Source organism: Suricata suricatta, chromosome 14 (genome assembly GCF_006229205.1).
Source record: "Suricata suricatta isolate VVHF042 chromosome 14, meerkat_22Aug2017_6uvM2_HiC, whole genome shotgun sequence".
NCBI classification, from domain to species: domain Eukaryota; kingdom Metazoa; phylum Chordata; class Mammalia; order Carnivora; family Herpestidae; genus Suricata; species Suricata suricatta.
This window is the reverse complement of record NC_043713.1, coordinates 17,192,785-17,219,138: the sequence shown is the minus strand read 5'-3', so window position 1 is coordinate 17,219,138 and position 26,354 is coordinate 17,192,785. Positions and strand designations below refer to the sequence as shown.

At 42.6% G+C, this 26,354-nt stretch overlaps 1 long non-coding RNA gene and 1 pseudogene across 2 annotated transcripts in view; one reads left to right on the top strand and one right to left on the bottom strand.

Annotated features, from left to right (window-relative positions):
- Positions 1-1,123: 1,123 nt before the first annotated feature.
- Positions 1,124-26,354, top strand: part of LOC115277972 — a 37,355-nt gene continuing 12,124 nt past the window's right edge. For both annotated transcript variants that reach the window (XR_003902612.1, XR_003902613.1), the window contains exons 1-2: positions 1,124-1,264; positions 18,202-18,395. This is a non-coding gene — a long non-coding RNA (uncharacterized LOC115277972). The remainder of the gene's footprint in view (positions 1,265-18,201; positions 18,396-26,354) is intronic.
- Positions 9,817-10,320, bottom strand: LOC115277971 (annotated as a pseudogene).

Below are 26,354 nucleotides of genomic sequence, written 5' to 3'. Positions count from 1 at the left end.
CATGGTCTATTGGCCTCCGTTCTTTGCTATAAGGGCCTCTCCAACCGGGAGCTTGCTTCATCAGAGCAAGCAAACAAGATGGAAGGCAGTCTTTTGTAGCCTACTCCCAGAAGTGACATTCTTAAAGTTCACCATATTCTGCTTGTTAGAATCCAGTCACTTGGTCCAGCCTACATTCTACACAGGGTTTTACTCCAGGCAGGACCATTAGGAGGTGAGGATCCAGGTGGCCATCTTAGAAAGCTGCCTCCCACAGCGACCAAAACCCAAGCTAAAGTACCTATTATAATCTGATTAGTGAGGTGACATTTCATCCCATTTCATCATTTCTACTTTTTCTACTGGCCATACAAACCAACGTAGTAGAACACGGGGCAGGATTACACAAGGCAGTGAATACCAGGAGGTGGAGTTCAGTGGGGACCGTCCCAGGGGCTGCCTGTCACAGCCCGGCCAGATGAATTTCTCTTCACTTTGCTCTGGGTCTCTAGAGGCTGACTAACGGGGAACACATCAACAGGCTCTAACTTCTGGTCAGAGACAGCTAGCAGGGAGCAGGGCAAGAGAGTAAAGGGAGGAGAGTGAGGCTGGGGTATTCCTCCCAGCTCCCTCACTGCAGGCCGGATTACATCTGGCTCCTGTCAGGTGGCTCTAAGAAATTGTCATCTGGACTGCCCTTCATTTACTAGGTGTTTGGCCAACAGTCTCATTTAGTCCAACCTCCCTCCGAAAGCAGAACTTTCCTTATAGTATCTCTGAAAGGGTCACTTCCAGGAACAAAACTGAATGAATGAAATGAAATAAATGAAATGTACTGTTTCTTTGTCTCCTTATGCGACTCTGGCCAGTTGGGGGCACCCTATTCTCGTGGTCCTTGATGACCCGCCTTTGGGGCCACGCAGGGCTCAGGGTCATCCCACTCTGGGTTGATTTACACTCCGCTCCACCAGGCTAGGGACGCTAGTCGTTGTCCTAATCCTGAAATGGCTCTCATGGGCCACCGTAGCGGACCGCCTGCTTGAACTCAGGGAGAGCGCCGCCGGCGCCGCCATGTTGTCTCCGGCCACTTCCGCTTTTACCTCACCTGGCCCCGCCTCTGCGCGCGCGCCGCACCCCCAGGTGTGCGTGGAAGCTCCCGGGCGCGCGCTCGTCGCGGAGGCTCCGCCTTTCCCGCACGGTCTCGGAGCCTTCCGCAGTCCTCTAGAGTTCACGCCTGCACCTAGCGATTTGCTCCTCAGGGCAGTCTCCGGAGACAAACAACACTGTAAGCACCTCTGAGGCTCCTTTACCCACCTCCCCAGGCGGGGAACGGGGGCGGGGGGCGTGATGGGGGGGACAGGAGGCCAAGTGTTCAATTTCTTAGCGAGATGTCAAACCATCCAAAAATCTCAGTTTACTTAAAACCGACTTGAAACTTCAAACAAAAAGTAGGAGTTATGAAGATGCAACTGTTAGTTCAAGCAATTGCAAACGTAACTTACCTTCTCGTAAAGTTTAAGCGCTTAGGCTTGCTTGTTAGTTTATTTCTGCGATTTCCAGGCTCCTTATGTTTGTGAACTCGCTTATAAGCACCTAATCTGTAATCTCCCCCTAAAACAAGTTAAAAAAAGGAAAAGAGTGAAATCATTTTAAAACCCTGCTGGGTGCTCACCCTGTAAGAATGGTGAATAATGATAACTCCGCAGCTGGGACTCTGAAGCCTGCTACGTACGTAGGATACAGGACTCTCTATTTTCTGCCCCCGTGACCCCGACCACGGCCCCTCACCTCTGTGAGCCACAGATTTTTCCTTTGTAAAATGATAATATTCTGGAAGGGTTGTTGTGAAGTTGATAGGAGATCAAGTATACAAAAATGCCTCGTATGTGCCTGGCATCCAGTATGCCTCCGGAGTTAGGACAGAAATGGTACTAATAATCATTGTTAATTTCTTGTTTCACTTCAAGCCTTCAATCAAACTGTTGGACCCGCCCCATTTGCACCCTACCCACTCCCTCTTCCCTTGCCCAATGTCTCAGGAATTCAGTATTTCAGCATGTCTCTGAATCTGCAGACCCTCCTTGCTGCCCCAGCTCTCAGCAAATGACCTGTTTCTTGCTTTCAGCTGTTAAAAGCTGCCTGACTGTCCTGCCTCATACAACCGGCAAACTTTCCTACCCAACACCTATGCTTTCCTTCTAGTACCATGCGCGTAGTATCCTCTCTCCTGCCGGCCCCTCTGTCTCCTGGAGCCTCACAGCTCTCCATTCCAAGCCCCAGAGAACCCTTAAAAAGAAAAAAAACACCCAACCATTTCATTCTCCACCTTCCATGATTTCCCTTTGCTCCCAGGATCCACCCCAGTACCCCTATCAACTCACCAGGCTGTGTGCTCTAGTTTACCGTTTCTGTCTAAAAGCATAATTAACGTCAGCTTGGGCTAGTTTTTCCACTGAGTTGTCTTGAGTATGATGTGGGATTTGGAAGAGCCTTTAAGAAAGGTGAAGACAGGGGGCACCTGTGTGGCTCAGTTGGTTAAGCAGCCGACTTCAGCGTGGGTTCGAGCCCCGCGTCAGGCTCTCTGCCAACTACCCAGAGCCTGGAGCCTGCTTCTGATTCTGTGCCTCCCTCTCTTTCTGACCTTCCCCCGCTCATGCTCTGTGTCTCTCTCTCCCTCTCAAAAATAAATAAAACGTTAAAAAAAAAAGGGTGAAGACAGTGAAATGGAGAAGGAGCTGGGAAGCTTTCAAAGCAGAGCTGAGTTGTGTTCTCTGAAAACTGTGAGGAAGAACTAACCTCTAGGTTAGTTTGAAGGACAGTTTATCAGTTTGGCTGGAGTTGAGGCCCTAGCGCGTCTCCAGGCCCAGCTGATGGCTTCTTAGCTTGTCAGGTTTTCTGTTTTTTTATTTTTTGCAGTGGGAATAGGTCATGAAAGTATTCTCACCCCAAGCCACAAAATCCTGAGAAATATCCAAGTCTTAGACAAATCCAGTCAATTTAAAAAAAGCTGTTGGTGGGGGGCGGGTGGGCGGGGTGCCTGGGTGTCTCAGTTGGTTGAATGTTCCAGTCTTGATTTCGGTTCAGGTCTCTATGGAGCCCTGGCTCTGTGCTGACAGTGTGGAGCCTGTTTGGGATTCTCTCACTCCCTCTCCCTCTCCTTGCCCCTTCCCTGCTTGCTCACTTCCCATGCAATGATGTGCTCTCTCTGTCAAAATAAATCAACTTAAACAACAAACCTCTTCTGGATTCACCTTTACTGGAGATGTTTGCCGTGATGAAAGCTTGCTGCAAGTTTTCTAGAAACTTGAACCCACACGCTCCCTTCAGAAATATTACTTAGTGTTACGTTTATTAAACTCTCCAGTAAGCATACTTGGTTTGTGTTGGTCCCACAAAATTTAAATAAGGAAGCTGTGGGCAGGGGGAGTCTCAAGGCTGATGTTAACTGGAAACCTCCTATAGGATTTCCGCAGTCTGGCTTACTTATTATATGGTTTGGCTCAGCAGAACCATTTTGTGATGAAACCGCAAGGTGAGTCCCTATTAAGACAGAGCAAGGACTCGATTTGGCCTCTTGGCAATTTCTATTGCGTAGGGAGCACAAGAGCCTGATTCATTTCATATCATACTTCTTTGGGGACCACGAGGGAATCCCAGGGGATCTTTGTCCTGCTCTGGGCGAGGGTCTGGGACCCATTAGAGCAGCTGGATGCCATCCCTTTGTGGCTGCTTCAGTGTCACTGGGCTAAGTCTGTCTCCAGCGTCTGGGGTTCCGGCTGCTCTCGTTCAGGCAACACAGTTTCCTTTTCCTTTCCTTCCCAGTTTCCTTCCCTCCTCCTTTAACCTCCCTCTTCTTCTCCATGCTCTTTCCTCTCCGTCTGCTCCGTGGAGTGGCTACCAGTCAGCTCCGGCCCAGCTTCTCTCAGCCTGTGAGAGCTGCTCGCTCTGGCGGGTAATCAGCAGAGGCGGGAGAGGCCGGCCTTGCACCGTGCAAGCACCTCGCAGGCCGTGGTTGAACCTGGCTCCCTCTGATGGGGGACTAATGAAAGCAGGACACCAGATTTATTCATAAATATGGGAAATGCTCAGAAGATTCCAAAAGACTTCCCGTTGGGTTGTATTCTTCATAACTGGGACCAGTTCTAATTTAGATGTCTTGAAGAAAAAAAGAAATTCATTTTCTTTTGTAACTCATCCTGGCCCCAGGACACTTTGGGTGATCAAAAGAAATGGCTACCTGCGTACCTGGGCGGCTCAGTCAATTAGGCATCTAGCTCTTGATTTCAGCTCAGGTCGGGATCTCGTGGTTGATGCGATCGAGCCCCAAGTCATAGATTTCTGCTGTCAGCGCAGAGCCTGCTGGGGATTCTCTCTCTCCGTCTCTCTCTCTGCCCCTCCCCTGCTCACTCTATCTCAAAAATTGAACTGTAAAAAAATTTATAAAATGCTATTTTACAATCGGATCTGTTTTGTCAGAAGTGGAGAGAGATCCCTTATGTATAGGCCTGTATGAAACTGTACCAAGACCCAGGCTGGCAGACTCATGGGGTGTATGTGTGGCCTCCATTTCTGCCCCACTTCCAAAGGATTCGGAGCTAGATTTGGATCTTCCCTTCCAGCCCCTGCCAAACCATCTCCATCCAGAATCTCCTTTATAAGTCCCAGCTGACCTCTCTCATCCTCCTGTTCCAACACCCCCTTCAGCCTCTAAGCCCCATCTTATTCTAGTCGGGCTCCTAAAGAACCGGAACCCCCCACACTGGAGCCCCTAGCACCATCCCCGGTGGGACTCCAATCAGGCTCCAAGCTAGTTCCCTCATTTGCCTCACCAACACACCCAAGGGCTTTATCCCCTGCAGGAGGGGGTTGATGAGGTCGGGGTAGTTACTAGAGTACACATCTCCTTCTCTGTGAGAGATCTAGGGACAGGCAAAGAGAGGTTTGGTAGATGTTCAGAAAATCCTGAAAAATTTAAGGATGAGTTTGTCAGATGGGGGCCGACGTTCTCGCTGACCCGGCAGGACATCAGTGTCATTCTAGCACACGGTTGCATCCCTGATGGAAGAGATCGCATCACAGGGAAGGCTGGAGAGTATGCAGTCTAGTAGCTGCTCATCCTCACCTCCAGGTCTCCTGGGTGTGTGGTGAAGCAGTCCCAGAACGGGTCCCCTGCTGAGACTCTGGACAGTATTGACCAAACTAGAAGGAGGTATTCTATCACTTGTTTGTCCGGAGGGATGAAAAGGTGTATGTATGATAACACTGGTAAATTATGAGAAGGTTAGAGAGAGATTACTCAAGGGAAGGATGAAAACCTGGCAGTCTCTCTGAGCTGGGTAACAGACATTCAGAAAGTATGCTGACACAGACCTGGGGTGCGCAGAAAGAAGGGCGTCGCTTGCCATGCGTTTCATTACCCTGTCTGTTCAGGTGTTAGGAGAAAACCACAGAAGTTGGAGGCTGGCTCTTTGACTCCTCTGTGAAACTTGGTGGAGGAAGCCTTCGAGGTCTGTAATGACTGAGGCAGAGTCTGTGGGCCAAAATAGAATTGGTGGTCCAAAAATACCCATTCACAGAGCCAGTAAAATCATCCAAACCCAGTCTTCCACATCCACCCGACGCCCGTTAACCCGACAACAAAATGTTTAATCCACCAGCCGTGACCTGGTATGCCAGTGTAGATCCCAGGTTCCCCCCCTTGTAACACCTCCTGTGCCCTTCGCAGGACCCCCACCTGCAGCCAGACCGCTAGAGGAACCTTCATGTACAGTACCGTGTCCACCAAGAGGTAGTGAGCCCTGCCCCTGAGCCCTGTTCCACTTCATGTGCAGTCACCATCTGCGGTTCGGACGCAGCGTGAGATCCAGAAGATACCCCGGTCGTGGTGTTAGCCGGGCTGTTACACAGGATTACAGGTGTTCTAGACTGCCGACACTGAAAACCAGAGAGACAGTGACAAGTACTGCTTATGGCTTCCCCCTAGTCACCCATCCTTGGGTCCCTCAGAACCACCCCGACCCAGGACTCTGATGTTGAGCTAAAGGAATCATGTTCCTGGGAACGGTGGATGGGAAGGGATTAGCAGTCCAATACCTTGATGCCAGCCTCACCAACGTGATTGGACTGTGGGGTGTATCGCTCCCCACCCTCACCCCGAGGATATTCAAGTATTGTCCCATGGCCCCTGGAGCACTCAGCTCTCACTGTGAAGGTCCACATGCACAGTGTGTCTGCTGATTGCCGGAGTAGTTACCTTGTTTTGTCCCTTGATGGGACAACAGGGCTGTCATATGCTGTGTCCCTGGTAGTAGCTGAAACAGGATCAGGTTTCATACAAAAATGAGTAGATTCACACACACAAAAAGTCATTAGATTCTGTGAGTTCTGTGGTCTGAGATTCTCACTTTGAGCAGATTTGTAGCTTAAGCAAGAAAAATATGAACTCCAACTACCGTTTTTTGGCTTAAAAAGAAGTTTGACTTTTTATTTCATGTTTGGAGTAGATAAAATATTCATATGGTTCAAAACTTTAAACTTTTTTTAAATGGAAAGATAATTCCATTTTTAAATATCACTTCCTTATTTCTTTAAGACAGCTTCTTTTGAAGTATAAATGCTATATAACAAACTGCACATATTTAAAATCTGCAGTTTGGTATGTTTTAACATATTTCTGGGCCTGTCACAGCACCACCACAGTCAAGATAGTGAACACGTCCATCACCCCAAAAAGTTTTCTCATATTCCTTTACGGTCCTTCCTGTGCGTTTCCCTAATGACTAATAATGCCAAGCCGCTCTTCCTGTGTTAATTTGCTTTATTATATATATATATTTTTTTACAGTTTTAATGAGTTATAATTGACATATAGGACCATATAAGTTAAGGCATATAGTGTAATGGTTTTACTTACATATATCGTGAAATGATCATCACAAAAAGTTGTTAACATCCATCATTTTATATAGATACTAAATAATAGAGTACATTTTTCCCTCATGATGAGAACTCTTAGCATTTACTCTTAACACTTTTTTTTTTTTTTTAAGAGAGAATATGGGTGGGGGAGGAGCAGAGAAGGGGAGAGAGAGAATCCCAGATAGCATGATGCCAGGCTCAATTTCACAACCGCGAGATCATGACCTGGGCCGAAATCAAGAGTCGGATGCTTAACTCACTGAGCCACCCAGTTTCCCCACTCTCTTAACATTTTCATATATATCACACAGCAGTGTTCACTATAGTCTTCATGTTGTACCTGACATCCCTTGTACTTATTTGTAACTGGAAGTTTGTATTTTTAGACAGCCTTCATCCAGTTCCCTCTCCCTTTCATATAAAGGTGGTATCAAAGACCAGTAGGGTAAAGACAGGCTATTTATTTTATATATTATTTTACCTCACCTCACATTCCATTTCATTTCTTATTTTATTTTACTTTACTTTTACTTTACTTTAACTTTATTTACACATGAGCAGGAGAGAGGGACAGGAGGGGAGACAGAGATTGAGAGAGACAGAGGGAGAGAGAGAATCTCAGGCCGGCTCCATGCTCAGCACAGAGCCCAACATCAGGCTCCATCCCATGACCCTGGGATCATGACCTGAGCCAAAATCAAGAGTTGAATGCTTAACCAACTGAGGCACCCAACAGGTTTCTTCCCCAGGGAACCCTGACTAGTACACCCGTTAAATTCACTCCCTATTTCTGTTGTGTGCTGGTCTCAGCCTGTCAGTAACCAGTGTCATGGTTGGATCCACCCCGTTGTGCTTATTATTTGCAAGATGCCCATCAGGAAACTGAGAAAATAAATGTATTACCCATAGGACCTAGAAGTTACAGAGCACACCTAGGGCTGTATGTTGTCTTTGGGAAAATGTCTATTCATTTCTTCTGCCCATTTTTAATTGGATTAGTTGTTTTCTTGGGTGTAGAGTTGTAAAAGTTCCTTTTACATTTTGGATAATAACTCCTTATCAGATAGATTATTTGCAAATATCTTCTCCCATTCAGTGGGTTGTCATTTTGTTTTGTTGATGTTTTCCTTTGGTGAAAAGCTTTTTATTTTGGTGTAGTCCCAACACTTTATTTTTGCTTGTTTCCCTTGCCAAAGGCAACATATCTAGAAAAATGTTTCAGTGGCTGATGTCAAAGAGATTATTGCCATATTTTCTTCTAGGAATTTTATGGTTGCAGATCCTACATTTGGGTCTTGAATCCATTTTGAAGTTATTCTTGTGTATGATGTAAGAAAGTGGTCCCATTTCATTCTTTTGCATGTAGCTTTCCAGTTTTCCCTTCACCATCTGTTGAAGAGACTTTTTCTCATTGTATGTTTTTGCCTTCTTTATCATAGATTAATTGACCAATAAGATGGCTTTATTTCTGAGCTCTCTATTCTCTTCCATTGATCAATGTGTCTGTTTTTGTGCTAATACCATACTGTTTTGATTACTACAGCTCTGTGGTCTATCTTGAAATCTGAGATTGTGTTACCATCAGTTTTGTTGTTCTTTTTCATTATTTCTTTGGCTATTCTGACTCTGATAGTTCCATACAGATGTTAGGATTATTTGCTCTAGTTCTGTGAAAAATGATGTTGGTATTTTGACAGCGATTGTATTAAATATGTAGATTGCTTCAGTAGTATGGACATGTTTATAATATTGGTTCTTCCAATTCTTTTTTTTTTAAATTGTTTTTGTTTTTTTTATTTTTTTTATTTATTTTTGAGAGACAAAGAGATACAGCATGAGTAGGGGAGGGAGACACAGAATCTGAAGCAGGCTCCAGGCTCTGAGCTAGCTGCCAGCACAGAGCCCAATGCGGGGCTCGAACCCATGAACCATGAGATCATGACCTGAGCCGAAGTCGGATGCTTAACCAACTGAGCCACCCAGGCGCCCCGGTTCTTCCAGTTCTTGAGCATGGAATATCTTTCCATTCGTTTGTACTGTCTTCAATTTTTTTCATCACTGTTTTATAGTTTTTGGTGTACAGGTCTTTTATCTCCTTGGTTAAATTTATTCTTAGGTGTTTTTAAAATTTTTGGCACAATTGTAAATGGGAGTGTTTCCTTAATTTTTCTTTCTGCTACTTCATTATTAGTGTATAGAAATTACATCCAATTTCTTTATATTGTTTTTGTATCCTGCAATCTTACTGAATTCATTTATCAATTCTAGTAGTTTTTGGTGGAGTCTTTAGGGGTTTTTATTTGTAGTATCACATCATATGCAAGGAGTGGCAATGTTACTTTCTCCTTACCAATTTTGATGCCTTGTATTCATTTGTCTTGTCTGATTGCTATGGCTATGACTTCCAATAATATGTTGAATAAAAGTTGTCTTATTCCCAATTTTTGGGAAAGAGCTCTCAGGTTTTCACCATTGATTATGATATTAGCTATGGATTTTTCAAATATGGCCTTGATCATATTGAGGTATGTTCCTTCTAAACCTACTTTGTTGAGGGATATTGTACTTTATCAGATGCTTTTTCTGCATTTATTGAAGTGATCATATGGTTTTTATCCTTTCTCTTCTTGAAGTGATCTACCACATTTATTGGTTTGTATAAATGATGAACCATCCTTGTATCCCAGGAGTAAATCTGACTTAATTGTGGTGATTTTCTTATTGTATTGTTGCATATGGTTTGCTCATATCTTGTTGAGGAATTTTGCATCTATGTTGATCAGAGATATTGGTTTGTTTTACGTTTTAGTGTCTTTATCTGATTTTGGTATCAGGACAATGTTGGCCTCACAGACTGAATTTGGAAGCTTTCCTTCCCCTTTTTTTTTTTTTTTTTTTTTTTTTTTTTTTGGTGAAAAGAAAGTATATTTAGATTTAGCCAGCTGGACGCGTTTAGATGATCCCAATTTTGTTGGCAACATCCAAAGCATCATAGTCAGGAGCCAGTTGAACCTGTGCTTTCTCTTCTCCATCGGGCCTGCTCAGAGGGTTGACCTTGGCCACGTCAATGTCATAGAGCTTCTTCACAGCCTGTTTGAGCTGGTGCTTGTTGGCCTTGACATCCACAATGAGCACAAGAGTGTTGTTGTCTTCTATTTTCTTCATGGCTGACTCGGTTGTCAGCGGGAACTTGATGATGGCATAGTGGTCTAGCTTGTTTCTCCTGGGGGCGCTCTTTCGAGGATATTTGGGCTGCCTTCAGAGACGCAGTGTCTTGGGCCATCGGAATGTAGGTGACGTGCGAATTTTCTTTTTTTTATGACTATGGACGCCTTTCAGTACTGCTTTCTTGGCCTTCAAAGCCTTTGCTTTGGCTTCGGCTTTGGAAGGGCCAGGGGCTTCCTTCTAAGCCTTCGGCGCCATCTTCGTGAAAGGGCCTCTTCTCTTTTTTGGAATAGTTTGAGAAGAATGGGTATTAACTCTAAGTGTTTGGTAGAATTTACCTGTGAAGCCATCTGGTCCTAGAATTTTATTTGTTGAGCGTTTGGGGATTACGGATTCAATTTTATTGCTAGTAATTTATCTGCTCAAATTTAGGTTTATATGTAAAATACTATGCATAAAACAGTCTATATTAGGTTGATGGTCACTGAAGTTTGAACTCATTCTAAAAGTGCTAAATTTTGACTCTCCCCTACCCCGCATTTTATGCATATAGTGTCCCCATACTTTACATCCTTTTATTTTTGTGGATCCCTTGAGTGATTTTTGTAGGTATGATTAATTTTACTGGTTTTGTGCTTTAACCTCTATACTAGTTTCATAAATGATTAATATACTATTTTTATCATGTTTGTATGTACCTGTGAATTTTTTTCCTTTACTAATTTTCTTACTCCTAATTGTGGCGTTTCCTTTCCGCTCAAAGAATTTCCCCTAACATTTCTTGTAAGGCTTGTTTAGTGGGATGAATTCCTTTAAGTTTTGTTTGAGAAACTCTTTATCTTTTCTATTCTGAATGATAGTCTTGCTGGGTAGAGAATTCTTGGTTTGAGGTTTTTTCCTTTCAGCACAAATGAGCACTCCCTTCTGGCCTGCAAAGTTGCTGCTGAAAAATCAGCTGGTAGCCTTATGGGGTTTTCCTTGTATGTAACGGTTTTCTTTTCTCTTGCTATTTTAAAAATTCTTACTTTTTGCCATTTTAACTATTATGTGTCTTGTTGCAGACTTCCTCAGGTTGATTTTGTTGTAGGCTCTTTGTGCCTCCTGGATCTGGATTTGTTTTCTTTTCCACATTATGAAAGTTTTCAGCTATTATTTCTTCAAATTTTGTGTCCCTTTTTCTCTCTCTTCTCTATGTGGGATCCCTGTAATATAAATGTTATTATACTTGATGGTCTCACTGAGTTCCCTTCACATAGTCCCATTTTTTATTATTTTTTCTTTTAACTGTTCCGTTTGATTACATCCCATTATTCTGTCTTCCAGCTTACTGACTCGTCCCCCTGCCTTCTCTAGTCTACTATTTATCCCCTATAGTATATTCTTAATTTCAGTTATTGAGTTCTTCATGCCTGAGTTTCTTTGAAAAATATTTTCTGTTTCTTTGTTGAAGGTCTCAGAGATATCCTATACTCTTTTCTCAAGTCCAGTAAGTATCTTTATGACCATTATCTTGAATTTTCAAAGTAATCAGTCATATTGCTTATCTCTGTTTCATTTAGCATTTTTGCTGTGATTTTGTTCTGATCTTTCATTTGGGAAAGTATGCCCTTTCTCTTCATGTTATCAAATTTTCTGTCTGTTTCTATGTGTTAAAGTCAGCTACATCTCCTGGCCTTGAAAGTAACGGCCTTATGAAGAGATGGTCTTATAGTGCTGATACCAACCTGGCTCTTGGGCTCTCTAAACAACAGAATTTGGCAAGAGGCTGAACGGGAGTTCTAGTCAAGGCTTTATTGGGACTTATGCTCTAGCACAAGGGCGACACACAAGGGGTGAGCCCTCAGCCTGGCTCAAAGAGAGGTCAGGAAGAGCTTTAAAGAAACTTTGATGGGAAAAGGGTGACATTTAAACATATAGAGGTGGGGATCTCTTTTTTCTTTCTTTAAAAACAATTTTTTTATGTTTGTTTATTTTGAGAGAGAAAGAGAGCATTAATAAATGGGGAGGGACAGAGAGAAGGAGAGACAGAATCCCAAGCAGGCTCCACACCATCAGCACAAAGCCCAATGTGGGGCTCAAACTTATGAATTCCAAGATCATGACCTGAACCGAGAGAGATCAAGAGTTGGATGCTAAACGGACTGAGCCACCCAGGTGCCCCACGGTGGGGTTTCTTGATATGTATGCACTTAAAGATCATTTATTTTTATGAGTCATATGTGTACTTAGGGTATTAAATTTCACCTCCTATGTGATTTTTAGTATTATAATGAGGGGGAAAGTTGGTGAAAAGTCAGCACTGGGGTCCATCATAGTGCAGACTGGTTTGGCTCAGTCTTTGCCAGTCTCTGTAGTAAGCATCTTCCTTTCAATAAGCATCTCTCCTCTGCATTCCTGCAAGATGTACTACTCAAGAGGCACAGAGGGTTAGCTTTTTTCCCCCGCTTACGGAGGCAACCAAAGAACCCTGGATTTAGCAGTCAGGGTTGAGGGGACCCAGATCCAGTCCCTCATCCATCTCAATCCCCACTCCAAGTGTTGTGACCTTATAGAGAAGGGACCAAAGGTCTCATCTTCAGAAACTACTTCCTGCTGAGTGGGGGCTGTTGTCCCTCGCCTACCCTGGAGGTGTCTCGCTGACTGTTCTAATGTTCTAATGATTTATAAGGACTGGGATCCCCCTCTACTGGTGCAGGTTGGACTCCTTCCACCACCATTAGCTTGACTTAGACTTGTTGAAGCCTGAAGACACAAAGTCTACCAGGAGGTTAAAAACCCAGGACCACAAAGTGACAGCAATAAGATGGCCACCAAAGGCCCAAGGAAAGGCAAGAACCAAGTCAACATTTGGTAGGTCCCCTTGAATGGAGTTCCAGTGAGGTTGTTAAAATTATGTAGCCATGTGGCCTGCTGCAGGGTGACATCAGCCTTCTGTTCCACCTGTCCGGAAACATTAATGAGGCAACAAGATGGCTCAGCAACAGCACCTATTCCTCCTTGTTCAGCGGGTACATAATCCCAGGCTAACTGGTGATCTGAGACCATAGAAACTGCAGAATCTAATGAGTTTTGTATGAGTTTGAAACCCTGTCCTGTTTCAGCCACCACTATGGACACAGTGGCTGTGACTTTGTTGTCGCTTATTTCCCCATCTAGTCCTAGCCAGGAACCAACCAAGGTGATTAATTTGGTAATCAGTAGACCCACTGCTTGTCTGGACCTTTTTGGTGACAGCTGAATTACATAGTTACCAGGGAGTCTGTCCTTTGTCCAGCTGTTCAGATGATATGTTCACGGGGTCCTTTTATTAACCTCACAGAGTGACAGACACTAAGACTGTCTATACATGAGCTATTGTGACAGTTTCTCTGCATCTTACCTCCAATTGTCTATCTTAGGCCAACAACAAACATTCAAAGAGCATAAGAACTAGAATCTAACTTCCGCAAAGGTGTGTTATTGAAACATAATTTTTCTCTCTAAAACCACTCTCATTTCCATCAAAGATAGCCAAATAAAGATTAGCCTGTTTGAAAAACAAGTTCAGTCCTAATAAACTTGGCTTGGTTATTTACATAAGCACAGTAAGAATACTGATTGACTATATAAGTTTGCCTTTACACACACACACACACACACAAATCTGCTTTTCTGAAACTTTTAATAAGGAATTTCCAATTGAACTTTTAGTAGCCTCTCGCGGCCAGAAACCAGTCCAAATACTTGCTGCCAGATTTGCCTTAAATACCTATAGATTTGAGTAAATTGCTCTTCTCAAGGTCTCCAAAATCTGAGGTTCCTGCACTTGTGCTTTACTCACCTGGTGAGGCTGCTGGGAACTCTGTCAGCAAGGTATCAGGCTAACATTTCCAAGGGCCTTTATTGGCCCCATAAAGTCAGCCTTCATTCCTTACAGCTGTCTGGTCACATCTGAGTCTACGAATGTCTCTCACAAATATGACATTCCAGTCAGAGCCTAGGTAGTGTAACCAGTGTTTCCAATGGTATCCTGTTATAAGAACAGGTTCTTATTGAACTTATGTAAATAATTGCCACAAAAGAAAGACTACTTCACTGAGAGCTTATGAATTCTGGAGGCCCCAGTGAGGGTTCAGGTAGAGAGAAAAGATAAATGTTTATTTACAAAGGAATATTTTATCAAATATCTGTAAGCAATAGATGGCATACGAGAAAAAGTTTCCTTAAATCTGAAAGAGCAAACTCTAGAGAACTAGCAATGTTTCAAATAAGAGTTATAATAACTATAATATTTTTCAATTCACTCAGTCCCACATTATTAATTCCTATTTTGTATGAATGCAGCTCTTCCATTAGTTTCAGAAATTCTTACCCAGTTTAGCTTTATGGTCTTGAAGATACCACAAATTGTTTTAAAAATTTTTTTTTAATGTTTCATTTTTGATACAGAGAGAGACAGAGCATGAGAGGGGGAGGGGCAGAGAGAGAAGGAGACACAGAACCGGAAGCAGGCTCCAGGCTCTGCTAGCTGTCAGCACAGAGCCTGACGCGGGGCTCGAACCCACGAACGTGAGATCTGACCTGAGCCGAAGTCGGAGGCTTAACCGACCGAGCCACCCAGGCACCGCCACAAATTTTAAATTCTTTTATGAATCTTTTTGAAGCTGGAACACATTTGCAAGAGCATCAGAATGTAACTGTAAATGGCAGAACTCAAAAATGGGCATGGTTAAAAATCCAGTGAGAGTCCAGTATAATACAGTTGACAAGAAAATTTGATTTTTTTAAACAAAATTTGATTTTTGTGATACACAACATTTTAATGATTAGAATTTTAAGTGAGAACATATTAAAAGTTTAGGGATTTTGTATACTTTCTGGAACAGTTATAGCATTTACTCATACAGTAGAGCCTAAGATTTACCCCCTTTGTTTGCCCACACTTCTCCCATCCAAGTACTAACCAGGCCCGACCCTACTTAGCTTCTGAGATCAGACGAGATCAGGCTCGTTCACGGTGAGATGGCCGTAGACTCTTTGCCCATACTTCTCCTATAACAGCACACCCAAGAGACAAGCCTAATTCGTTAAAAAAGACTTTATTTAGAATTTACATTTTGGGGAAGTTTGTTAAAAACCTCAGAAGGTTCTAAAGCACATGCCTGAATAGGGTCATTATTATTATGAAATTATTCAGCCAAGGTGGCAACCAAAGATTACAAAGGCAAATATATAAGGTTATATAGTTGTTAGCAAAAGTTGGCTCCTTTGCTTTTTTTTTTTTTTTAACTTTGTTTTGAGAGAGAGGGAAAGCCTGAGTGAGGGAGGGGCAAGGAGAGAGGTAGAGAGAATCTCAAGCCCAACACAGGGCTTGAACCCAGGAACCATGAGATCAAGACCTGAGCTGACGCTGGGTGCCTAACCGACTACTGAGGCACCCAGGCGCCCCAAAAGTTAGCTCCTTTAATGTTGAGAAGATTTTGTTTTCTTAAGTGATCAAGGACCTGATAAAACCAAATGTAGAAGTCTTGTTTTTTTTTTATGGGCAGATAAAGGAAAATACTTTGTTTATAATTTATTGAGAGCAGACCGACAATCCAAGCAAACTTGGCTGCAGTCGTCTATTAGTGTATTTGTACGACCCCTCCATCCCAGTCTTTGTCCTGAACGTTCGTAAGATGTTTTCTAGAGTTTCCCTTTCGCAAACCTACAACTGTTCTGTTTCATTCAGGTTTTGCCCTAAGGTTTTTCTTTCTAAATAACCAGTCTCATCTTAGGACAAAATGACTTTCTTTTCCCTCAACGGAAATGTATTTTTCTTCCCCATACTTTATCTTACCAAAAACACATCTCTAACGTTTCTTACGTATAGAGATGTTTTCCTTATTATTTCCAGTAGTCTCAATTACATTTGTTAGTATTTTTTCATGTTTAGAAACCTTAATTTCTAGTAGAAACTGAGTAGTAAGCAATTGTGAACTGTTATACTAGTATTCTTTAAAGACTTTTAATTTATGTATTTATTTATTTTGAGAGAGCATGCACGAGCAGGGGTGGGAGAGAGAGGGGGGGGAACGCACACGCGCACACACACACACACACACACACACACACACACACGTGGGGGAGAGGGAGAAAGAGAGGGAGAGAGAGAGAGAATATCCCAAGGAGGTTCCGCACTGTCAGAACAGAGCCCAAGGCGAGGATCCAACCCATGAACAGTTGAGATCATGACGTGAGCTGAAATCACGAGTTAGACTCTCCACCAACTAAGCCACCCACATGCCCCCCAGTGTTCTTTAGATTGGTGCATTGATGAATGTATTTCATAATTTCTAACACAATCCTTCATAATACAGCATAAAACGTATTTATGAATAAGGCATAAAACATACTTATTAACAATCCCAAACTGATCTTTAGTTTTCCTGTAGTAAGACAAAAGTAGGTAAACCAGTGTTTGGTATTTATGTTTCATTATTTTACCTTATTTGCAATGAGTTTGAACCAATTTATCATTTAATTACCTAGCAAAACTTAAAGGCTACTAAAGATTTTGAAAGCTCTAAACCTTTTTATATATTTAACCCATTTGTTCTTACAGTTACCCATGTGAACATCATGTGACAAAAATCAATCATTTTAAGTCATTGTTGACACATTGCAACAGATACAACACAAATTTAGCTCATAAATTCAGGTAGAATAAAAGCCGGTATCTATTATATTTGATGCTGATAACTCTAAAAGTCATGTCTATTTTAATGAAACCAACAACCTTGAAGTAGCTTTAATATTGAATATGTTGCACCCGTGCCTACTAAAAAGTCAGTTGAGACACCTGACTGGCTCAGTGACTCTTGAGATTGGTGAGTCTTGATCTTGGTGTTGTAAGTTCGAGCCCCATGTTGGGTGTAGAGATTACTTTAAAAAAAAAAAAAAAGTTCAACGAATTTGTTCCCCGCGGTCAGTTTTGTCTGGAGCTCCTGTGGGGAAATCTGAAGTGGGCCATTGAAGTCTAGGGGAGTCTTTGGGCCCCTTCACTCTGATTTGGGAGGTACCCCAGTTTGAACATTATAAGGAGGTAGCCTGACAGCTTGGGGGTGCTTTTTGCTCCTTGATAGTGAGGGGAGGAGGGGGAGCTGCAGGTGCCGATGGCACCATATAGGAGTAGCCCAGGTGGAGGTGCAGCCCAGGGGAAGGTGGTGGCAGGGGTGCCCCGCCAAGGCCAGAGGCAGATTCAGTGTTCCGACTAACATTTTTGCATCTGTTTCCTATCTCTCTCTCCTGCAAAACAGGCATTTGCCCTGGTTGCTTTGTAACCCTTTTCAAAGGGTTAGAGGAGCAGGCCGTGGATTGGACGTTGGTGCTGGTGCTGGGCTTGGGGTGGGGGATTTAGGATTTGCAGTGTCTGCCTGTCTTCTTCCTCCTCGTCCTCATTCTGACTTTTGGGAAGGGGTTCACACTTACCTCGATGGTCCTATGGTCCATCAGTTGGGTCACTTCCCATGAAACATCTTTATTTTACTTATTTATTTTTTAATTTTAAGAGAAGTGTTTTTCAAAGTGGTCGTGGCGCCACAGGCTCAGGGTGTAGGATCTGGGGCCCGGCCCCTCTGTGTGCGGTGGGAGCCCGGGGCCTGAGCTCTCCTGCTCGGGGGACCAGGGGCTGCGAAGCATCTTTATTACGGAGGAGCTTGAAAGCCTGAATGTAGGAATTTTATCTCACGAATTTGATCTCTGACAGAGTAACTCCAGTTGCAAGACGGTGTGAAAATGGAAAGATCCGTTTAGTGGCCATTTTTTTACTGAGCTCGAAACATAACGGGCCAAGCAGTGTTACAGTAAAATAGCATTTTCCTTTTAAATACGGAGTCACAACTGTGAGTGTGCCCATCATACGGAATTCGCCCCAGCAGGCTAAGATGTGTGGACACTAAATCCTCCCATCCTTGTGCAGGTTACAGGAGAGGATGAGGTCCCTCTCAGGCCCCCCTCCTTTGAGGAGAGAGGGACAGAGTCCGTTCCCACTCAGTTCTCTTTGGAGCTAAATGATTTAGACTCTCTTGTTATTAGCCAGAAAACGTATACAAGTCTTCTATTAAAACACCCATTTGTATAATGTCAAATTAAAACAATCCATCAATTCCAACCCTCTAGGTTATTCCCGCCTGGAGGACACTGCCAGTAACCGTCACCAGCAGGACTCCAAGTCCGGACCATCAACAAACTGGAGGAGTCTGGGTGTCAGGGGGGTCCCCCATGCACCTGTGTGGGGCTGGAAGCCAGAGGGGCCCAGGGGCCGGTGCTGGCATGGAGCCGTCGAGGTCCAGGCGACCCCCAGCTGGTCTCGGGTGAGTTGCTCTGATGTCCTGCCGACGATGCCAAGAAATGTTGATGCAAAATGAACAAACTTTAAAATGTTTTCAAAAGCAAAAGAGTTTTAGTTGAGCCCAAGCTAGGACAGCTGACAGGATACACCGTCTTTACAAAGAAGAGCGTGCTCTGAGGAAGGAACATAGGTTTCTTACGTAAGGATTACAGATTATTATGACAAAGGGCATTTTAGAAAGTTACAGACTTTATCTTGTGTTTTTAGTATGTGCAAGGCTGAGTGACTTTTTAATATTATGGGAACCAGGAAGGTTTTTTATCTTTATGTTTGGAATGCTTTTTGGTGATTTTTTTTTTTTTTTAAATCAGATGTACAATGTGGGCTCAGGGCAGGGAGAGGTCCCATGCTTTGAGGTTTGGTTGAGTCATTTTGTCCCTGGGAAATGTTAACGTATAGCTTCCCTGGGAGCTCACGTATTAGTTAGGGGTCTTCACAGAGACTATAATGAGGTCTAACTAGGCAGCAAATTCCAGTGGCGAAGCAACAGAGAAGCCTACCCAGTTCCCCTCCTCACAGACGGGGACAGAGGACCGTGAAGTGTGTGGAGTGTGCCCTGCTGTTGTGGGTGAACCGTCTGCCTTCTGTCCAGGTGTCCACAGTGGCCCTCTTTGCCTGTCGGGGGCAGAGTTTGGTCCCAGTGCTTTTTTTTTTTTAAACATTTATTCATTTTTGAGAGACAGAGTGTGAACAGGGAAGGGGCAGAGAGAGAGAGAGAGGGAAGGAGACACAGAATCCAAAGCAGGCTCTAGGCTCGGAGCTGTCAACAGAGAGCCCGATATGGGGCTTGAACCCACGAATTGCGAGATCATGATGTGAGCCGAATTCAGACACTTAACCGACTGAGCCACTTGGTTTCAGTGCTCCTAAGGGGGCCAGTGTGGGGCTGCCCTGGGCTTAAGTTGGGTCAGACCACATGCCTGCCCTCAGCCCATGTGCCAGAACTGGTCACACTGAACTTCAGGGCGCTCTCCTTGTGTTGCCCCCTGAGAGGCTTTTACTGGTGGGCGGGGACTGAGGTCAGACCAGATGGCTGTCCCCAGTCTGTCTGTTGGGGTTGCGGTGACCCTGAACTACCAGGCTTTCCCTTTGTACTGCTCCTTGTGAGGTTTTGGTTCATAGGCAGGGTCAGTGGTTAGATCAGATGTCTGTACCCAGCCCCCTGCCGGTTACCTTCCCTGGTCCCTAGGGCAGGAGTCACTTTGGAGTGGCTGGTGAGGAGCTGCCTGCACAAGGAGAAGCTTGTGGTGTCGCTTCACATGGACTGTGGCTGAGCGGGGCAGTTGGACAGGGTAGTGCACAGGGAGTGCTGGGGCAGGATGTGGTGTTAGCAAGCTGGGTGGGCAGAGTGCATGTCTGTGTCTCAGCTGGGGTGAGAGCAAATGGCGCCCACCAGCTTTCTGTTCTTGGAGAAGTCTCCTAAAGATCTCTGCCGCTCCAGTGCGTGTTTTGAGATTAGAGAATAAATCTCCTTCCCATGTACTTCAGGCACTTTTCAAACTGCTGCTTCTTTGGGGAGGATTTTTTGTTTTGGGGTTTTGTTTTTTGTTTTTATCTTTTCTTTAATGGTGGTGTTTTTTTGTTTTTGTTTTTTAAATAATGTATTGTCAAGTTAGCTAACACACAGAGAAGTCTTGGCTTCGGGAGTAGGTTCCCATGATTTGTCACTTACATACAACACCCAGTGCTCGTCCCAACAAGTGCCCTCCTCAGTGCCCGTCACCTATTTTCCCCATCAACCCTCAGTGTGTTCCCTGTATTTAGGAGTCTCATCTGGTTTGCCCCTCTCTCTATAACTTATTTTTCCTTCCCTTCCCCTATGGTCTTCTATTGAGTTTCTCAAATTCTGCATATGAGTGAAAACCTTTATCTGTCTTTCTCTAACTTATGTCACTTAGTGTAATACGCTCCAGTTCCATCCATGTTGTTGCAAATGGCAAGTTTTCATTCCTTTTCATTGCTGAGTAATATTCCACTGTATGTATGTATGTGTGTGTGTGTGTGTGTGTGTGTGTGTGTGTATATATGTGTATATATATATATATATATATGTATATATATATGCCGCATCTTCTTTATCCATTCATCAGTTGATCGACATTTGGCGCTATTAACAATAGCCAAATTATGGAAACTGCTGCTTCTGTGCTACATGTCCGAGGGGTTTGTTATGCTGTCCCTTTAAGGGCAGGGACCATTTCCTATTGCCCTTGCTTTCTGGCTCTCCCAGGAAAAGCCCACTGACTTTTAAAGTTCTGGTGCTAAGCCCCACTAATTGTACAAACTCAAAGTTAAGCCCCTCTGGTCCTCAAAGTCACATGTTATAGGGATTTGTCTTCACAGCGTAGGTCCCCTGTGTCCAGAGTGCCTGGCGTGGGACCTGTTCCTCTCCCTTCGCACACGAGGTGTGTCCCTCCCATTCGTGATTAGTCTCATATGGTGGTTTGCTTTCTGATCCACTCTGCCCTTCCTACCAATTTGCCTCCTTTCTACAGTTACCTCTGGAGAAAGGGGTCATTTCTGGGTTAGCTGCATGAACATCGTGGTGTATCTGTGGGGCAAGGTTAGCCTAGGGTCTACCTCCAGCATCTTCCCTGGGGTTTATTTTTGTGTATTGTGCAAGATACAGATCCAGCTTCATTCTTTTGCATGTGGATGTCCAATTTTCCCAACACTCTTTACTAAAGAGGCCATTCTTTTCCCATTGTATATTCTTGGCTCTTTTTTTGTAAATTAATTGGCCATATGTGTGTGGGTTTATTTGTGTATTCTGTTGCATTGATCTGTGTGTCTGTTTTTATGCCAATACCATCCTATTTTGATTGCTATAGTTTTGTAACATAGTCTGAAATCAGGGAGTGTGATTCCACCAGCTTTGTCTTTTACTTCTGAAGATTGCTTTGGATGTTCCGGGTCTTTTGTGGCTACATACAAATTTTGGATTGTTTTGTTCTATTTCTGTGAAAAATACCATTGAAATTTTTACCAGGATGTCATTAAATCTATAAATTGCTTTGGATAGTATGGGCATTTAAAAAATACTAATTCTTCCATTCCATGAGGACAGAATATTTTTCCATTTATTTATGTCATCTTCAATTGCTTTTATCAACGTTTTATATTTTTTAGTGAATAGCTCTCTCACCTCCTTGGTTAAATTTTTTCCCAGGTATTTCATTCTTTGTGATGCGGTTGTAAGTAAGGTTGTTTTTGTAATTTTTCTTTCTACTACCTTGTATTTAGTGTAAAAAGATGCTACAGATTTTTCTATATAGATTTTGTATCCTGCAACTCCACTGATTTTTTTCGTTTTAACAGATTTTTTGGTGGTATCCTTAGGATTTTCTATACACAATATCATGTCATTTGCAGATAGTTACAGTTTCACTTCTTCATTTCTGGTTTGTGTGCCTTTTATTTCTTTTTCTTGCCTAATTTCTCTGGCTAAGATTTCTAGTGCTTTATTGAATGAAAGTGGGGAGAGTGGGCATCCATGTCTTGTTCTTGATGTTAGAGGAAAAGTTTTCAGCTTTTTACCTGTAAGTATCATGTTACTTGTAGGCTTGTCATATATGGTCTTTATTATGTTGAGGTGCATTCCCTCTATACTCACATTTTGAGAGTTTTTATCAGTGGATGTTGAATTTTGTCAAATGCTTTTATTTTCATCTTTTGAGATGATTGTGTGATTTTCATTTATTTTGTTAGTGTGTTATAGTACATTGATTTGTAAATGTTGGATCATCTTTGCATGCCTGGAATAAATCCCATTTGATTGAAGCATATGGTCCTTTTAAGTGTCGTTGAATTTTGTTTGCCTAAGTTTTATGGAGGATTTTTGCATCTATGGTTATCAAGTATATGGTCCTGTAATTTTCTTTTCTTGTGACATGTTTGTTTGGTATCAGGATAATGCTGGCCTCAAAATGAATTTGGAAGTACTCTTTCCTTCTTTCCTTTTCTGTGTGTTGGGAGAATTTTAAAGGATTGGCATTATTTGGTAGAATTCACCAGTGAAGATCTCTGGTCCTGGACTTTTGTTTGTTGGGAGGTTTTTGATTATTTCGTCAGTCTCCTTATGAGTTTAGTAAAATTGATCTGTTTAGATTTTCTAATTCTTCATGATTCAGTCTTATAGATTGTAGGCTTATAGGAATTTTTCCTTCTGGGTTGTTCAATCTGTTCAAATATCATTTTCACAGTGGTCAGTCATGATCCTTTGTATTTCTATTGTGCCAGTCTTTTCTTGGCCTGTCTAGGGAAGGATTTATACATTCTGTTATTTCAAAAACGAGCTTACTTCCATTTACCTTTTTCTGCTGCTTTTTTAGTCTTTATTTCATTTATCTTTGCTTTGATCTTTGCTATTTTTTTTCTTCTAAGTTTGGGCTCTGCTCCCCTTTTTCTTATTCTTTGATGTGTAAAGTTAGGTGTTAGTTTTTTTTGAGATTTTTCTTGTTTCTTGAGGTAGGCATTTATTGCTATGAACTTCTCTCCTAGAACTGCTTTTGCTGCATTCCATAAGTTTTGGTATGCTGTATTTTCATTTGTCTCAAAGCACTTTTTATTTCTGTTTGATTTTTTTTTTGCTTATGGGTTGTTCAGTAGTATGTTGTATAATGTACACATATTTGTGAATTTTCCAGTTTTTTCTTGTAATAGATTTCTTGTTCCATCCATTAGAGTCAGAAAAAAAATGCTTGATATAGTTTAAGTTTTCTCAAATTTATTAAGACTTATTTTGTGGCCTAATACGTGACATCTTAGAGAATATTCTTTATGCACTTGAGAATGTGTGTTATGCTGTTTTGGATGGAATGTTCTGTGTATGTTTGTTATATCCATCTGGCCCAGTGTGTCTTTTAAAGCCGATGTTTTCTTATTGATTTTTTGTCTGGATGATACATACAATGATGAAATTGGAGTATTAAAATACTATAGTATTATTGTATTGCTGGTTATTTCTCTCATTATGTCTGTTAATATTTGCATTTTATATTTTACTCTTTTTGGGTGCATATTTACAAATGCTCTATCCTCTTGGTAGGTGACCCTTTTATTATTATATAATGACCTTCATTGTCTCTTACTAAAGTCTTTGTTTGAAAGTCTGTATTGTCTGATGTAACGATAGCCACCCCAGCTTCCTTTTGAAGGTTTCCATTTGTATGGACTATCTTTTTCCATCCCTTCACTTTCAGTCTGTGTTTGTCTTTTTATCTGAAGTAAATCATGTAGTTGAGTCTTTTATCTTTTCTGCCACTCTGTGTCTTTTGATTAAAGAATTTAGTTCTTTTACGTTTAAAGTATTTCTTGATGGGTATGTACTTGTCACCTTGTCAGTTGTCCTCGGGCTGTTTTGTAGTTCTTTTCCTTTCTTCATTCCCTTCTTTTCCTCCCCTGTGATTTGGTGATTTTCTGTAGTGGTATGTTTGATTCTCTTTCTGTCTTTTGTGTATCTGCTGTAGGTTTTTGCTTCATGGTTATCAGGAAGCTTACATGTAACAACTTAAAACACTGTATTTTAAGTTGATAACAACTTAACTTTGAACATCTTCTAAAGCTCTACATTTTTAACTCCAGCCCACCAGTTTTATATTTTTGTTCACAATTTAAGACTTTTGATTTTGTGTATCCCTCAATAAATTATTGTAGGTATAGCTATCTTTACTACTTCTATGTTTCAGCATTCACACAAGCTTTGTAAGTGATTAACGCACCACCTTTACAACATTAGACTCTGAATTTTACTCTGTATTTAACTTCATCAGTGAGATGTATACTTTTGTGTTTCTTGTTACTAATTAGCATCCTTCATTTTAGCTTAAAGAAATCTCTTTAAAATTTCTTCTAAGGCAGAGCACCTGGGTGGCTTATTCAGTTAAGTGTCCGAGTTTGGCTCAGATCATGATCTCACAGTTTGTGAGTTCAAGCCCCACCTTGGGCTCTCTGCTGTCAGCATGGAGCCCACTTTGGATCTTCTGTCCCCTTCTTTCTGTGCCCCTTCCTCGCTGGTTCCCTATCTCTCTCTCTCCCTCTCTCAAAAAAAAAAAAACTTTAAAAAAAATTTTCTTTTAAAGCTAGTGTAGTGTTTGATGAACTCCTTTAGCTTTTGCTTGTCTGGAAAACTGCTTATCTCTCCTTAAATTCTGAATGAAAATGTTGCCAGGTATGGTAACATTTTCATTCAGAAATATTTCATATTCTTGGTTAGAAGTTTCTTCTTTCAACACTTGGAATAACACTCTTTTCTGGCCACCAGATTTTTCTCCCAGAAAATCTGATCTTATTATGAGGGAAAGTCTTTCTTTCATAAGAAATTGGTTTTCTTTTGACACTTTTAAAATTCTTTCCTTGTCTTTAACTTTTGACATTTTAATTATAATGTGTCTCGGTTTGAGTCTCTTCAGGTTCTTATTTGGAACTCTCAGCATTTCCTGGATCTGGATGTCTGTTTCCATCCCCAACTTAGAGAAATTTTTAGGTAGCTGTTCTTTCTTCAGATGAGCTTTCTGCCTCTTTCTCTTTTCTCCTTCTTCTGAAACCTTTTAATGCAAATGTTGATCTGCTTGATGTTTTTTCCTAAGTCCTATAAGCTATCTTTACTTTTCTACGTTGTTGGGGGTTTTTTCTTCTTTTTGCTGCTCTGACTGGGTGAATTCTGCCTTGTATTTGAGTTTTCTCGTCTTTGCTTCTTCTTCATCTGGTTTACTTTTGAACCCCTCTGGTTATTTTTCAGTTCATTTATTGTATTCATTAGCTGTTCCATAGAGGAGGATGGAAGTCGGCACCTAGATTCAGGCTGATAATAAATCAATCAGACCCTCAGGCAACAGCTTTTAAAGTATACAAATGTATACAGTGCTATAGGCCTGCAAACATTAGGTCCTGTGGCTACCTAGGCTGGGCATCTTGGAAATGTCCCCTGAGTGTCCGTTGCAAAAATTGAGGTGCCAGGCACCGGTATGAGCTCCTTTCTGGGAGATACCAGCGATCTGAAGCCAGGCACATGGAGGGCACAGGACAGCATCTACCGACTTACTGAGTACAGCATCTTAGTAGGTCTCTAGATGTTTGTCAAACCAAAAGCCTGCCCCTCAGGCCAAGCCTCCAGGACAAGCAAGATAGTCCTTTATCACGGAAGAGAGATTGCAGTGGTGTTAGCCGGCCACGAGTGGTCTCTCCAGTTGTTACAGTCGTGTGGTCCCCGGAATGCGGGCCCTGCTGGGCCCCAGAGCCAGGGCCGGCAGTTGCAAAAACAGAGGTGCCCGGTGTAAAACTAGGATCAGATGCATGTAACCGCTCCCCTCCGGGAGATACGGGTGCTCGGGAGGGCAGCAGAGGGAGGACAGAGATGGTACCTGCTGGGGGAAGGAAAGAAGGAGCCTAGATTAAGAATTTGTTTTGAAGTGTCTGCTGGCCTCCATCCTTGGAGACTACCCCAGCAGGCCCCTCGATGTGTGCTAAATTAGATGCCTGCCTCTCAGGCTGATGCTTTAAGGTAAGTAAGTCGGCCTCTTTCACGTAAAGTCTGGCTGCTCCTGCTCTGGGCCCTCGTGTGTGTGAGTCCAGGGGCCTGGGTCCTTCAAGAGCCATTTCTCAGTTTGCACGATAGCCTTTTGGGTCTCAGGGATGCAAACCCTGTTGGCTTTCAAAGCTGTAAGTTTCAGGGGCTTAGCTCTCTGGTAGGTCTTAGAAATGGGGGTTCCCGATGTAGGATTCAAACCCTGTACTCCTCATGGAGAAGCTCTGGATTTCGGGTGCTGGAGGTGGGATTTTCAGCAAGTTTGCAAACTGCCTTTCATACTCAATGCAGTGCGGGTTGTTTGCCCGATGTTAGGAGTCCCTCAGCTTCTGTTTTCAGAGGAAATCGTTCATTTGTAGCCGCGAATCTGGTGTTTCTGTGGAAGGAGAGGGGTTC